The sequence below is a fragment of the Oncorhynchus nerka genome, linkage group LG1 (assembly GCF_034236695.1).
Source record: "Oncorhynchus nerka isolate Pitt River linkage group LG1, Oner_Uvic_2.0, whole genome shotgun sequence".
Classification (NCBI taxonomy): domain Eukaryota; kingdom Metazoa; phylum Chordata; class Actinopteri; order Salmoniformes; family Salmonidae; genus Oncorhynchus; species Oncorhynchus nerka.
Window position 1 is genome coordinate 49,781,365 of NC_088396.1, and position 16,974 is coordinate 49,798,338.

The following is a 16,974-nucleotide window of genomic DNA, read 5'->3' on the forward strand; positions in this document are numbered from 1 at the left end:
CACAGAGAACCAGAAGAAGTAGAAGTACTGGTGCCTCAACTAGGCGAATACAGGGTTGGAGATGTCGGGGTCGATCCAGCGTTCGGACCTGAAATCGATGTACAGGCCAGCCTTCCAGCATGAATATGTGTAGAGCATAAGCTTGGAGAGATGAGGCCAGGGGTGAGGCTCAACCTCTGGTGAGGATCAACCCCTGGTGAGGGTCAACCCCTGGTGAGGGTCAACTGCTTCCCGTGCACCTCCAGCCAAACGTGGCCATGGACTGAATAAAGACCAGAACCTCCTACTCTGACAGTGGGTTTTGACCAGAGGTGGTACCTCCTCTTGACAACACTTTGCTCCAATGCTTTGCTTCGCTTGAAATTTGAATAAAACTGAACCTTTTCGTCCGCTCCTCTAGCAGAGGTCTTACCGCTCAGCTTCCCACAATCCCCCTCACGTTTCTCTGCGTGCCCTCATTGGAAATGAATGGGGGTAGAACTTCTCCTGCCGTTTCCTCAACAGGAAGCGTGCTCCAGGAAACCTGCAGGGGGAAGCACAACACAGATACAGTCTTGGTCAGAGTAGTTCATATCCAGAGAAATATAAATAGAACATTTCGTTACTGAGCCTTGGAGTCATCATAAAAGAAAAGCCAACTCTCTCTCCCAGGTCATTGACTCTCCACAATATATATTTTCACGTGTTTTTAAATGCATTAACAAATCAAGTCAAATCAAATGTATTTATATAGCCCTTCGTACATCAGCTGATATCTCAAAGTGCTGTACGGAAACACAGCCTAAAACCCCAAACAGCAAGCAATGCAGGTGTAGAAGCACGGTGGCTAGGAAAAACTCCCTAGAAAGGCCAAAACCTATCAAGCACAAAGGATTATTTCCAACCCACCACTGGTACACACACACACACACACAAACACACAAACAGGTTCCACCTGTTAAAAAAAAAAATCTAAATTTGACAATGGTACCAGCCATATACAGTGTTAAACAAAAATACACACTGTCTCCAGAAAGTATTCACACCCCTTGACTTGTTCCACTTGTTCTTGTGTTAAAGCCTGTGTCACTGATCGACACACAATACCCCACAATTTGAAAGTGGAATTTTGTTTACAAATGATTTAAAAAATGTAAAGCTGAAAATGTTTCGAGTGAATATGTATTCAAGCCTTTTGTTATGTCAAGCCTAAATAACATCAGGAGTAAACATGTGCTTAACAAGTCACATAATAAATTGCATGGACTCACTCGGTATGCAAAAAAAGTGTTTAACATGATTTGTGAAGTATTATCTCATCTCTGTACCCCAAACATACAATTATCTGTGAAATAATCGGTCAGAGAAGTAGCCGAGTGTAAGCCACAGTGCCATGTACGATTCATCTATTTGCAGGGAATCATGTCTCGTTAAAATACTGTTAAATAACATATCAAATAACTACAAAATTAACATTTCAATTGGTTTAAAAAAAGAATTGGTCTATTGAGGTTGTCTATTTATTGTTCTGTTTATTATCTTTCCAATCAAAACACAATTTATTTCATGTGCACAAGGTCTCAACATGTTTTACACAAAGAAGAAAAACACAAAAAATAAACAACAGAAGTCAAGAACAGAGAAACAGTACATTGACACGAAGCGAACACCTTGGAATGGATAACCGGCCAGCCATAGGCTACATTTGATGTAAGCATATGCAGATGAAGAGAACCCAGATGTAGAAGATGGGAAAGGTCATGACCTGTAGCCATCCATAATAAAACTCCTCTGATGGGTCAACCACCAACTCCTCCTCTGTTCCTCTGGTGATGTAGAGATGAATCCAGGACCTGCAGTGCCTAGCGCCACTCCTATTCCCCAGGCGCTCTCTTTTGATGACTTCTGTAACCGTAACCACCAACTCCCTCCAGCCGACTAGGAGATGGAGAGAAAGAGAAATGGATGAGAGAAAGGGATGGATGAAAATCTAATTAAATCAAAGTGTATTGGCCACGTACACAGTTTAGCAGGTGCAGAGAAATTGTGTTACTAGCTCCTAACAGTTCAGTAAAGGAGTACAATACACAGCAATATCAATGTAGAGCCGGAAAATCATCTATGCTCTCATAGGCCCTTTTCCAGTAACCCAACACACTGATGTCACGTACATCATTTAGTTCTCCCTCCCCTCTCTAGAGACAATATCTCTCATCATCTCTCATCATTACTCAATGCCTGGGTTTACCTCCAATGTACTCACATCCTACTCTACCTTTGTCTGTACATTATGCCTTGAATCTATTCTCTCATGCCCAGAAACCTGCTCCTTTTACTATCTGCTCTGAACGCACTAAACGATCATTCCTGTTAGCCTTTAGCCGTACCCTCATCCTACTCCTCCTCTGTTCCTCTACAGGCTCTAACCAATAGTGCAAATAAAGGTGTTAGGTGAACAATAGGTGGGTAAAGAAATAAAACAAGGCAATAAGTTTGTTTTATTAACTGCTTTAGCATACTCTGCCAACCCGGATGTCCTAGCCGTGTTCGAATCCTGGCTTAGGAAGACCACCAAAAACCCTGAAATTTCCATTCCTAACTATAACATTTTCCGACAAGATAGAACTGCCAAAGGGGGAGGAGTTGCAATCTACTGCAGAGATAGCTTGCAGAGTTATGTCTTACTATCCAGGTCTGTACCCAAACAATTTGAGCTTCTACTTTTAAAATCCACCTTTCCAGAAACAAGTCTCTCATCGTTGCCGCTTTCTATAGCCCACCTACTGCCCCCAGCTGTGCCCTGGACACCATATGTGAATTGATTGCCCACCATCTATCTTCAGAGCTGGTGCTGCTAGGTGACCTAAACTGTGACATGCTTAACACCCCGGCCATCCTACAATCTAAGCTTGATGCCCTCAAACTCACACAAATTATCAATGAACCCACCAGGTACAACCCCAAATACGTAAATTCTGGCACCCTCATAAATATCATCCTAACCAACTTGCCCTCTAAATACTCCTCTGCTGTCTTCAACCAGGATCTCAGCGATCACTGCCTCATTGCCTGCGTCCGTAATAGGTCTGTGGTCAAACGACCACCCCTCATCAATGTCAAATGCTCCCTAAAACACTTCAGCGAGCAGGCCTTTCTAATCGACCTGGCCTGGGTATCCTGGAAGGATATCGACCTCGTCCCGTCAGTAGAAGATGCCTGGTTATTCTTTAAAAGTGCCTTCCTCACCATCTTAAATAAGCATGCCCCATTCAAAACTGTAGAACTAAGAACAGATATAGCCCTTGGTTCTCTCCAGACCTGACTGCCCTTGACCAAAACAAAAACATCCTGTGGCTTTCTGCATTAGCATCGAACAGCCCCTGTGATATGTAACTTTTCAGGGAAGTCAGGAATTAATATACACAGGCAGTTAGGAATGCTAAGGCTAGCTTTTTCAAGCAGAAATTTGCATCCTGTAGCACAAACTCAAAAAAGTTCTGGGAGCTGTAAAGTCCATGGAGAATAAGAGCACCTCCTCCCAGCTGCCCACTGCACTGAGGCTAGGAAACACAGTCACCAAAATAAATGAGAATTTCAATAAGCATTTTCTACGTCTGACCATGCTTTCCACCTGGCTACCCCTACCCCGATCAACAGCCCTCCACCCCCCACAGCAACTCGCACAAGCTTCTCCATTTCTCCTTCACCCAAATCCAGATAGTTGATGTTCTGAAAGAGCTGTAAAATCTGGAACCCTACAAATCAGCCGGCCTAGACAATCTGGACCCTCTCTTTCTAAAATGATCTGCCGAAATTGTTGCAACCCCTATTACTAGCCTGTTCAACCTCTTTTTCGTATTGTCTGAGATTCCTATTGGTTGGAAAGCTGCCGCAGTCATTCCCCTCTTCAAAGGGGGAGACACTCTAGACCCAAACTGCTACAGACCTATATCTATTCTACCCTGCCTGTCTAAAGTCTTCGAAAGCCAAGTTAACAAACAGATTACTGACCATTTCGAATCCCACCGTACCTTCTCCGTATGCAAATATGGTTTCAGAGCTGGTCATCGGTGCACCTTAGCCACGCTCAAGGTCCTAAACGATATCATAACCGCCATCGATAAGAGACATTACTGTGCAGCCGTATTCATCGACCTGGCTAAGGCTTTCGACTTTGTCAATCACAACATTGGTATTTGTAAGTCGCTCTGGATAAGAGCGTCTGCTAAATGACTTAAATGTAATGTAATGTTATTGGCAGACCCAACAGCCTTGGTTTCTCAAATGATTGCCTCGCCTGGTTCACCAACTACTTCTCTGATAGAGTTCAGTGTGTCAAATCGGAGGGTCTGCTGTCCGGACCTCTGGCAGTCTCTATGGGAGTGCCACAGGGTTAAATTCTCGGGCCGACTCTCTTCTCTGTATACATCAATGATGTCACTCTTGCTGCTTGTGATCTTTGATCCACCTCTACGCAGACGACACCATTCTGTATACCTCTGGCCCTTCTTTGGACACTGTGTTAACCAACCTCCAGACGAGCTTCAATGCCATACAACTCTCCTTCCGTGGCCTCCAACTGCTCTTAAATGCAAGTAAAACTAAATGCATGCTCTTCAACCGATCGCTGCCCGCACATGCCTGCCTGTCCAGCATCACTGCTCTGGACAGTTCTGTCTGTAAACTGTAAACTCTCCTTCCAGACTCACATTAAACATCTCCAATCCAAAATTAAATCTAGAATCGGCTTCCTATTTTGCAACAAAGCATCCTTCACTCATGCTGCCAAACATACCCTCGTAAAACTGACCATCCTATCGATCCTCGACTTTGGCGATGTCATTTACAAAATAGCCTCCAACACTCAACAATTTGGATGCAGTCTATCAGAGTGCCATCCGTTTTGTCACCAAAGCCCCATATACTACCCACCACTGCGACCTGTACGCTCTCGTTGGCTGGCCCTCGCTTCATACTCGGTGCAAACCAGTGGCTTCAGGTCATCTACAAGTCTCTGCTAGGTAAAGCCTCGCCTTATCTCAGCTCACTGGTCACCATAGCAGCACCCACCCGTAGCACACGCTCCAGCAGGTATATCTCACTGGTCATCCCCAAAGCCAATTCTTCCTTTGGTCGCCTCTCCTTCCCGTTCTCTGCTGCCAATGACTGGAACGAACTGTAAAAATCACTAAAGCTGGAGACTCTTATCTCCCTCACCAGCTGTCAGAGCAGCTCACAGATCACTGCACCTGTACATACCCCATCTGTAAAAAGCCCAACCAACTACCTCATCCCCATACTGTATTTTTATTTTTTTATCTTGCTCCTTTGCACCCCAGTATCTCTACTTGCACTATCATATGTGCATATGTATGTGTATGTATATATATATATATATATTTATATATATATGTGTATGTATGTGTATATATATATACCCTTCTATATTGTACACCGTTTACCACCATAATTTGCAAATAAATTCATTAAAAATCCTATAATGTGATTTTCTGGATTTAAACATTTTTTTTGTCTGTCATAGTTGAAGTGTACCTATGATGAAAATTACAGGCCTCTCTCATCTTTTTAAGTGGGAGAACTTGCACAATTGGTGGCTGACTAAATACTTTTTTGCCCCACTGGATACTCTGCACATCTACCATTCCAGTGTTCAATTGCTATATTGTAATTACTTCGTCACCATGGCCTAATTATTGCCTTACCTCCCTTATCTTAACTCATTTGCACGCACCGTATATAGACTTTTTCTACTGTATTATTGACTGTATATTTGTTTATTCCATGTGTAACTCTGTGTTGTTGTATGTGTCGAACTGCTTTGCTTTATCTTGGCCAGGTCGCAGTTGCAAATGAGAACTTGTTCTCAACTAGCCTACCTGGTTAAATAAAGGTAAACATTTTAAAACACACCTGTTGATCATGCTGGTCTGTCTCCATGGAGGGGAGCAGGTGACTCTCCAACCAGACAGCAGTCTCCAGGGACCAACTAGTGCTATCCTGCAGCAAATACAAAACAATTATGACTGCATTGATATCTTAGTTCATTTGATGGGGCCTAAACTATAAAACAATCAAACCAAGAAAGTTGTAGAAAATGGTTGTGTTAATTGAGCTAAATTATAATATTGTAATGAAACGGCAGGGAGCAGGTCTCGAACCCTCCGCTTTCTAGCCCGAAGTCTGGAGGGGTATCGACTGTGCCGTAACTGCAAGCTCCAGCGGTAAAGTCGATATCCGCATTTATAAACCCAGGGTCGTTAAAGTATATTCTATAATCCTCCTCTGTATAACCCTCACTCACCCACACAATCTGACACATTTATACGGATCTATGCAGCTCCAACATGACTATTATGCGTTAGGAAATGTATTTTGTCCCACACACACACACACACACACACACACACACACACACACACACACACACACACACACACACACACACACACACACACACACACACACACGACAGGTTAAAAAAAATGTGCACGACTGACTTTCACACAGGACGTTCCCTTTCAAGGGCGGCGGAGAAGAGTACCGGGATGTGGCGGCGAATCCGTGGTAGCGGTTTGTGAAAACGTCATAGCGTCCTTTGCGTGTGGGTGTGTGTCTGTGACAGAGGAAGATGGCAACGGAAAAAAGAAGAGAGAATGATTGTGAAATCAGAAAATGCTTTGTTGTTGTCTAAAAAGGAGTCATCTATGCGACAAAGGGATACATTTTTTTAGGCGATCTTGTTTGCGTTCGTGTGTAGTTTTGTTGTTGTTTGTTTTTGTAATGTTGGCTCCATTTTTACAGTGTACACCCTGATTGACTGACAGTGGAATTGCCCGTATAGCCACCGTTAGCATTTTGGCTAACTAGCAAGCTAAGTTGTTTCGTGGAAATCACTGCGTGAGTATCTGCCTGTTCAACTGAAATATGTTTCATAATTTGCCTTTTTTTCTTTTACTTGCTAACGTTATGTAGCTATTTAGCTTTCAGCTAAGTCTGAAAGTAGGAAGGAGACATCTCTATATTTAACTAGTTAGCTATAATATCTGACACACAGCAGCATTTATCTGGCTGACAGTTGCTACGTGATATGTTATGCTCATCAACAGTTTTTATATGAACGTTTAGGCGTTGTTTTACTTGGCTAGCTAGCCAACACATTTTTCCCCAAATTGTTGTAATTGTTAACGTTTAATAAGTCATATGCTGAAACTAGCTAGCTTTTTTTGTTGTTGAATACTCATAAATTATAAACGACTAAACGTTGTTTAACAATGAATGTTATTTGGTTATAATTCAACCTGATCTCATAGACTAGACGTAACGTAGTACATGTTTACATCTGAGTGGATGAAATTAGTGTTATGTTATGTTTGGATAAGGTTACATAAGACACAGATATTTTTTTGACTTAAGTCAACAATTTTAAAATATGTAACCTTTTTGTAGAGTTTGCAAAACATCATACACATTGTAATTCGTAACATATATGAAATGGATGATGGATATAAACAAAATAATACATGCCATACCAAAAAAAGTAACATTATACTAAATGGAGTGTCCTGTCTTTACGTAAGAAATAATTAAGCATTAAGGCACACGGGTGTGTGGTATATGGCCTATTTAACACGACTAAGAGCTGTTCTTATTCACGACGCAACACTGAGTGCCTGGATACAGCCCTTAGCTGTGGTATATTGGTCATATACCAGGTGCCTTATTGATATTATAAACTGGTTACCAATGTCATTAGAACAATAACAAAACACTTTTTTTGTCATGCCCGTGGTATACTGTCTGATATGGTCTCGGACCATCCACGCCTTGTGGTTAGAGCGTTGGGCCAGTAACCGAAAGGTTGTTAGATCGAATCCCCGAGCTGACAAGGTAACAATCGGTTGTTCTGCCCCTGAACAAGGCACTGTTCCCCGCTAGGCTGTCATTGAAAATAAGAATTTGTTCTTAAGTGACTCACCTAGTTAAATAAAGGTTCAATTAAAACAATTATAAGCTCTATGGAAAATAATGGAAGGTGTGCGCATTAGCGATAACCTTACACAGACTTACATCAGTTTCCAGAAATAGATTTACATAGAGCCCCAAGTTAATTATGTCACAGTTATAATTGAACACATTTGCCTCTAGAAATGTGTTAAACATTCACTGAAGTCACTAGCAAGTTTACTAGATTGCTACAGGATCTGGCTCTGACTGTAATTCCTCAGCATTGTCATGTTGGTCTTGAGAACATTTGAAACATGACTGAGCTTTCCAGGTCAGGAGGTTTTTGAGATGGACTTGACATGCTTGCCACTCAATAATGTATCATACGGGCACATGTCCCGTGGCCAGGCCAGCGGCGAGAGAGGGAGACCTTTTCCTTACACGATGTGCACAGCTTTTGACCAGAATCTTGTGGGCCCTGTTCAAAAGTAGTTCCATTTAGGGTTCCATTTCAGACGCAGATACAGTGTTCAGTAAACATGACTGTGGTCAGTTAGCTTCTCTTGGAAAAATGTTTTCCCTACCTCTACATTCTGTCCTCTACATTCTGTCTGTCCTCTACATTCTGTCTGTCCTCTACATTCTGTCTGTCCTCTACATTCTGTCCTCTACATTCTGTCCTCTACATTCTGTCCTCTACATTCTGCCCTCTACATTCTGCCCTCTACATTCTGCCCTCTACATTCTGCCCTCTACATTCTGTCCTCTACATTCTGTCCTCTACATTCTGTCCTCCACATCCTGTCCTCTACATCCTGTCCTCTACATCCTGTCCTCTACATTCTGTCCTCTACATTCTGTCCTCTACATCCTGTCCTCTACATTCTGTCCTCTACATTCTGTCCTCTACATTCTGTCCTCTACATTCTGTCCTCTACATTCAGTCCTCTACATCCTGTCCTCTACATTCTGTCCTCTACATTCTGTCCTCTATCTGGCCATTGGTGAGGGATAGGTGCTCAAACGTACCTTTTTCAGTAGTGATGTGCGCTTTTTAAAAATGATCCTGTTTTAGCTTTGTGTCAGTTATTTAAATAAATAATCAAGGTTTACGGTTTAGATGATTCTTTTTAAAATCACTTGGCATTGAGTGGGTTGAATACTGTAACAACAAAGGATAAAACAATACATCCAATGATCCAATGATGGTAGTAACTGCTCATCACTTATCAACTATTTTATTCACTTTACTTTGATAAAATATTTTAGTTGTGTTTATTCAATTTGATTTTACTTTATTATTTATTTCCAAGTCATATCATCTCTATAGAGCTGCTGCCTATGCTTTCTGACTAAATTACTTTTTAGTAGTTCTTCAAAGGTAAATAAGGCATACTTTTATGAGTGCTGAATACCAATTATCAATCACTTAGAGCATGTACAGTTGAAGTCGGAAGTTTACATACACTTAAGTCGGAGTCCATTAAAACTCGTTTTTCAATCACTCCACAAAGGTCTTGTTAACAGGCCTTGAAATACATCCACAGGTACACCTCCAATTGACTCATGTAATGTCAATTAGCCTATCAGAAGCTTCTAAAGCCATGACATAATTTTCTGTAATTTTCCAAGCTGTTTAAAGGCACAGTCAACTTAGTATATGTAAACTTCTGACCCACTGGAATTGTGATACAGTGAAAATAATCTGTCTGGAAACAATTGTTGGAAAAATTACTTGTGTCATGCACAAAGTAGATGTCCTAACCGACTTGCCAAAACTATAGTTTGTTAACAAGACATTTGTGGAGTGTTTGAAACATTTAGGCTGGAGTCATTAAAACTAGTTTATGTAAACTTCTGACTTCAACTGTATACGAGAATGCTGTTCATTGACTCAGCGTTTCCACACCATAGTGACCACAGAGCTCATCACTAAGCAATGGATTCTGGGACTGAACACCTCCCTCTGCAACTGGATCCTGGTCTTCCTGATGGGCTGCCCCCAGGTGGTAAGGATAGGCAACAACACATATGGGCGCTAGGCAATCCTCAACACTGGGGCCCCTCAGGGGTGCGTGGTTAGTCCCCTTCCGTATTCCCTGTTCACCCACTACTGCGTGGCCAAGCATGACTACAACACCATCATTAAGTTTGCTGACGACACAACGGTGGTAGGCCTAATCACCGACAGTGATGAGACAGCCTATAGAGAGAAGGTCGGAGACCTGGCAGTGTGGTGCCAGGACAACAACCTGAAAAGAGACTGAAAAGATTTGGCATGGGTCCCCCAGATCCTCAATGTTCTACAGTTGCACCATTGAGAGCATCCTGACCGGTGTCTGGTGGAAAGCAGACTGAACCGGGATTTCCTCTCGGATTTTACCTGTGGTTTGTTCCAATCAGTTTTTTTTTTATCCTGAAAAACTCCCCAGTCCTTATGACGACAATCATACCCATAACATGATTCAGCCACCACTATGGAGAGTGGTACTCATTAATGTGTTGTATTGCATTTGCCCCATACTCATTAGGGGCTAACGATTGGATTAGAACTAGCCGCTCTCATTTCCCCAGACACCTGCACTGCTCTGTTTCACCACACTCAGTCATTCGTATCAGGGCATAAGTTTCCTCTTCTCCAAAGATAGTGTATGAATCTGTAGCTAGTCATCGTCGTTCAAACTAGTAATTTCCTGTCGACTGAGGTCATATGGTTGTTTTTATTGTCTAATTGGCGTTGTTCAGTAGGCCTACTTTGTCTGTCCGTATAATTATTCCATTGACGTCTGTCGTGAGCTTTGCTATTATTATGTATTCTTGCCCAGTCATGTTTTACTGAGCGACAGATCATTATGGGGTGAAAAAAAGACATGTAGGTCGTTTCTTTTGATTTTACAAATGTGGCGTAAGTGTCGGCAGAGAAGCTTTGGAGAGGAGCAAAGTGAAACAATATGGAGCAAGAAAATTAGCCTAGCTTCTAAATCTGTGTCTGGAATATATGCAGACAGTAGTAGCCAGCCATGCAAGGGGCCTATGTATTTGTCTATTCCGTTGATAATTGAATAAGGCTAAGTAAAGTAATCATGTGCATTTTCATCTCTCGGGTTCATTTTAACAATGTGTCCTGAGTGAATGAACACAATGAATGATGTGCTCTGAGACGCGGCCTAAGTAATGGTACACTAACGCTCACTCCAGGCTTTACCTGCATTTACCTGCATTCTCATCGCCAGTCAATCCAATTACCAGTATCAGGTTTGATAAAACGTATACGATTACGACCAGATCGGCACGCCCGGTGGCCATAACATGATGCAGCCACCACTCGGTTTGTCAATATGGAGAGTGATACTCTGTAATGTGTTGTGTTGTAAATATGGAGAGTGGTACTCAGTAATGTGTTGTAAATATGGAGAGTGGTACTCTGTAATGTGTTGTATTGTAAATATGGAAAGTGGTACTCAGTAATGTGTTGTAAATATGGAGAGTGGTACTCAGTAATGTGTTGTATTGTAAATATGGAAAGTGGTACTCAGTAATGTGTTGTAAATATGGAGAGTGGTACTCAGTAATGTGTTGTAAATATGGAGAGTGATACTCAGTAATGTGTTGTATTGTAAATATGGAGAGTGATACTCAGTAATGTGTTGTGTTGTCAATATGGAGAGTGGTACTCAGTAATGTGTTGTATATATGGAGAGCGGTACTCAGTAATGTATTGTAAATATGGAGAGTGGTACTCAGTAATGTGTTGTATATATGGAGAGCGATACTCAGTAATGTGTTGTGTTGTATATATGGAGAGCGGTACTCAGTAATGTGTTGTAAATATGGAGAGCGGTACTCAGTAATGTGTTGCATTGTATATATGGAGAGTGGTACTCAGTAATGTGTTGTAAATATGGAGAGCGGTACTCAGTAATGTGTTGTATTGTATATATGGAGAGTGGTACTCAGTAATGTGTTGTAAATATGGAGAGTGGTACTCAGTAATGTGTTGTATATATGGAGAGCGGTACTCAGTAATGTGTTGTATATATGGAGAGTGGTACTCAGTAATGTATTGTAAATATGGAGAGCGGTACTCAGTAATGTGTTGTAAATATGGAGAGTGGTACTCAGTAATGTGTTGTAAATATGGAGAGTGGTACTCAGTAATGTGTTGTAAATATGGAGAGTGGTACTCAGTAATGTATTGTCAATATGGAGAGTGGTACTCAGTAATGTATTGTCAATATGGAGAGTGGTACTCAGTAATGTATTGTCAATATGGAGAGTGGTACTCAGTAATGTGTTGTAAATATGGAGAGTGGTACTCAGTAATGTGTTGTAAATATGGAGAGTGGTACTCAGTAATGTATTGTCAATATGGAGTGTGCTATTCAAAGGGCTATTCAATGTCTGCTTCTTACATTTTTTTTACTCTTCTACTAATATGTGCCCTTCTTTGTGAGGCTTTGGAAAACCTCCCTGGTCTTTGTGGTTGAATCTGTGTTTGAAATTCACTGCTCGACTGAATGACCTTACAGATAATTGTATGTGTGTGGGGCACAGAGAGAAGGTAGTCATTCAAAAACCATGTTAAACACTATTATTGCACACAGTGAGTCCATGCAACTTATTATGTGACTAGTTAAAGCACGTGTTTACTCCTGAACATATTTAGGCTCCTTGTCATAAAGTGCTTGAGATTTTATTGACTTATTGACATTTCAGCATTTGTTAAACAGAAACATAATGAAAAACATAATTCCACTTTGACTTGGGAGAATGTGTGTGTAGGCCTGTGACACATCTCAATTTAAACCATTTTTAAATTCGGACTGTAACAGAGTCAGCTGCTGTTGAACATGTTTCATCTAAACTGCTCCCTAGGTTTGAGGGTCAGCTGCTGTTGAATGTGTTTCATCTCAACTGCTCCCTAGGTTTGAGGGTCAGCTGCTGTTGAATGTGTTTCACCTCAACTGCTCCCTAGGTTTGAGGGTCAGCTGCTGTTGAATGTGTTTCACCTCAACTGCTCCCTAGGTTTGAGAGTCAGCTGCTGTTGAATGTGTTTCACCTCAACTGCTCCCTAGGTTTGAGGGTCAGCTGCTGTTGAATGTGTTTCACCTAAACTGCTCCCTAGGTTTGAGAGTCAGCTGCTGTTGAACATGTTTCACCTAAACTGCTCCCTAGGTTTGAGGGTCAGCCGGTGCCAAAAAGCCTCACTGTGCTCATGTAGGCTATAACATTTCTCACTTCTGCTCTGTCGGTCAGTGTGAACAGAAAGGTTTAGTTCTGTTCACGTATTGATGACCTCTGTCTTACTGATGACCTCTGTCTTACTGATGACCTCTGTCCTACTGGGATACATTTTATTTGCTGTCTCATCCCTCTATTGTTACTAGCATTGGAATCTGAGCAGCTGAACTTTGAACTTACCGACATTTTACGCCACTGAGGAATGTAACCTGAAAAATGAAATCCCCTTTTGATTGTAACCGTTTTATATAGTTCTTCTTCTCTTATTTACCGACGTTAGGCCAGGGATCGAAAGGTTCACTTGATGGTTTTTATGTCTGAAATGTTGATCCTTTAGCTTAGCTGTATCAGGGTTTTAGTTAGCTGGTGATATCTGGCTTACATTTTTTTGAGAGGGGGGGACCATGATTTAAAAAGCTACTGTTTTTTATTTCTCAACTGGTAATTGATGCGCGCTTCCAAATTGATTCGCCATTCAAATGCATAGGCAACGGAGGTAGTATGCATTTTGTAAACGTATAGCTACTTCATAGTTTGAAACCTGAATGTTTTACTATATATATATTAGGAGGCATGTTTTAGCCCGCAGCATACCACCCTGCATACCACCCTGCATACCACCCAGCATACCACCCTGCATCCCACGGCTGGCTCGCTTCTGAAGCTAAGCAGGGTTGGTCCTGGTCAGTCCCTGGATGGGAGATCAGATGCTGCTGGAAGTGGTGTTGGAGGGCCAGTAGGAGGGCCAGTAGCACTCTTTCCTCTGGTCTAAAAAAAATATCCCAATGCCCCTACACAGGGGACACTGCCCTGTGTAGGGTGCCGTCTTTCGGGGGGGACGTTAAATGGGTGTCCTGACTCTCTGAGGTCATTAAAGATCCCATGGCACTTATCGTAAGATTAGGGGTGTTAACCCCGGTTTCCTGGCTTAGCTGTCCAAGCTGTCCCTCAAACCATCACGGTCACCTAATCATCCCCAGTTTACAATTGGCTCATTCATCCCCCTCCTCTCCCCTGTAACTATTCCCCAGGTTGTTGCTGCAAATGAGAATGTGTTCTCAGTCAACTTATCTGGTAAAATAACAGATAAATAAAATAAAAAATATGACTTTGCGATTGAAACCAGTATTGCTCTCATGTTCTATTGGTTTTCCAACCGTCTTTATCCGGTATCCAAACGAACATTCACACGTAGCTGCGCTAATAATGTTAAACTAGTATTTTTATTTTTTTTAATCAACATTTCTGACCTCCTTGTTTATTTTGTTTTATGTACCCTAGGCTTACTGGTTGTAGGGATTTGAGATCTTTAGTCCCACACCTTCTTTGTCGACAAGCTGACTAATAGAATAATAAGTCAACGCTGCTACTATGAGACAGTAGTAGATTGACAGGCTCATAGACGTTGGGTCCGTAAGGCTAAGGGGGAATGCTAAGCTTTCCCTAAGTAAATTATGGAAATGATAAATGATATAGCCTAATTAGCCGTCTCCTGTGTCTACAGAAATAAATACAATGTGTTGAGCTTCCCCTAGCCTTAAAACATGTTGCACATTATTTGATTAAAGTGTTATCTTCAGGATTCCCAGCCCACGTGGGCTTTGTTACAGTTTATTTGCTTTAGCAAATAAATAAATACACACACACACACACAGTGACTTTGGAAAGTATTTAGATCCCTTGACTTTACCACATTTTGTTTCGTTACAGCCTTATTCTAAAATGAATTAAATAGCTTTTCTCCCCCTCATCAATCTACACACAGAATGACAAAGCAGAAAGCACATTGGGCAGTGATTACAGCCTTGAGTCATGCATATGATGCTAAAAGCTTGTCACACCTGTATTTGGGGAGTTTCTCCCATTCTTCTGTGCAGATCCCCTCATGCTCTGTCGCTGCACAGCTATTTTCAGGTCTCTCCAGAGATGTTCGATCGGGTTCAAGTCCGGGCTCTGGCTGGGCCACTCAAGGACATTTCAGAGACATATCCCGAAGCCACTCCTGCAATGTCTTGGCTGTGTACTTAGGGTCATTGTCTTGTTGGAAGGTGAACCCCTGAGGCACTGAGAGCTCTAGAGCAGTTTTTCATCAAGGATCTCTCTGTACTTTGCTCCGTTCATCTTTCCCTCGATCCTGACTAGTCTCCCGGTCCCTGTTGCTGAGAAACATCCCCACAGCATGATGCTGCCACCACCATGCTTCACCGTAGGGATGGTGCCAGGTTTCCTCCAGATGTGATGCTTGGCATTTAGGCTGAAGCGTTCAATCTTGGTTTCATCAGACCAGAGAATCATGTTTCTCATGGTCTGAGAGTCCTTTTGGCAAACTCCAAGCAGGCTGTCATGTGCCTTTTACTGAGGAGAGACTTCCATCTGGCCAATCTACCATAAAGGCCTGATTGATGGAGTGCTGCAGAGATGGTTGCGCTTTCCAAATGAAGATGAAATATTGCTTTTGCCTTGGCTGGGCTCCTACTTTTTACTTAGTCACTTAGTCACAACTCAGCAATCCTCTGGTGTTTGCCGCACTGGCTGTCCAAATTGCAGGCCCTTCCGAATGTAGGAGAATGTGATTTAATTTTTTAAAAAATTCACAATTGATTTTATTTTAAGAATCTAATGATCGCATGATTTGGCCACAGAGGATCTGGTGTAGTAGCCTATTTTGAAAGATTTGTATTTATTTTTTTGTAGGCAAATTAGGCTCTATAATTTTTTGGGCAATTCAATTAACTTTAGCTGAAGCTTAGCTTATGGATGGACCACCTATGTCTGTAGCGGACTGTAGAAACACATACTAGCAGTCATCTCTCCTGCTGGAAAGTCACTCTGGGTGATGTGGAATAACATCCTCTTCTTACTGGCTTCTTCTCTGGCAGCCTCTCATTGGCTATTGCTGATCAGTGTTCTCAAAACGTGTTGCACATCTCAACACTACAAGAGCGTATTTTGTTTTCCTAGTTTAAAAAATAAATAAAAATAAAACATGTTCAGGAAATATCAGGACATCTGGGATCGGTAAGCCCACCCGATTGCATCTGTGACCACGCGCTCTGAGACATGGAGGATTTTGGCTCCGATCTCAAGCTAGTCTGAGGCAGCTAAATCATGTAGCGTACACCCAGTTTAACACCTTCTGTGTCACCTCTGTGTGCGTTTCTCTTAGTCAGACTAGACCTGTGTGATACAATACACCAGCTTATAACCAAACCCTCTCCTCTCTGTCTAGGTGGTGGTTGACTTTCAGTCCTGGGAGAGCAGTTGGGGCTAAGGAAGGCTAAGCCAATCGCTGCTGGTTGGTGACTTGCTTGAAAAGCCAGCTTTGCACTGGAGCAGCCAGCTAGGGCCATGAGCCAGGGCTTCCTCCTCCCTCTGTGGACCAGAGCCAAAATGGAGGTTTAGCCCAGACAGACGCTGAGCAAGTGTTCAGGTAAGATGGTGTTGTTTTTGTAGAATCTCTCTCTCTCTCTCTCTCTCTCTCTCTCTCTCTCTCTCTCTCTCTCTCTCTCTCTCTCTCTCTCTCTCTCTCTCTCTCTCTCTCTCTCTCTCTCTCTCTCTCTCTCTCTCTCTCTCTCTCTCTCTCTCTCTCTGTCTCTCTCTCTCTCTCTCTGTCTCTCTGTCTCTCTGTCTCTCTCTCTCTCTGTCTCTCTGTCTCTCTGATCTCTCTGAATCTCTCTCTGTCTCTGTCTCTCTGTCTCTCTCTCTCTCGTCCTGAGCCAAGTATAGAAGTCAGTTGTTTTGTCGTGATTTGGAACGTGGAAATGTGTGTGTGTGTGTGTCTTCTGTGAA

At 42.2% G+C, this 16,974-nt stretch overlaps 1 protein-coding gene and 1 long non-coding RNA gene across 3 annotated transcripts in view; one reads left to right on the forward strand and one right to left on the reverse strand.

Annotated features, from left to right (window-relative positions):
- Positions 1 to 1,496: 1,496 nt before the first annotated feature.
- LOC115121997 (uncharacterized) lies at positions 1,497 to 6,435 on the reverse strand. Its single transcript, XR_003862394.2, has 3 exons — positions 6,302 to 6,435; positions 5,911 to 5,997; positions 1,497 to 1,917 (listed from the first exon to the last, which is right to left on the reverse strand). It is a non-coding gene; the product is annotated as an uncharacterized LOC115121997 (long non-coding RNA).
- Positions 6,436 to 6,614: 179 nt separating this feature from the next.
- Positions 6,615 to 16,974, forward strand: part of LOC115127149 (FHF complex subunit HOOK-interacting protein 1B-like) — a 113,965-nt gene continuing 103,605 nt past the window's right edge. For both annotated transcript variants that reach the window (XM_065019555.1, XM_065019560.1), the window contains exons 1-2: positions 6,615 to 6,897; positions 16,415 to 16,615. The gene's annotated coding sequence lies outside the window, so the exon portion shown is untranslated. The remainder of the gene's footprint in view (positions 6,898 to 16,414; positions 16,616 to 16,974) is intronic.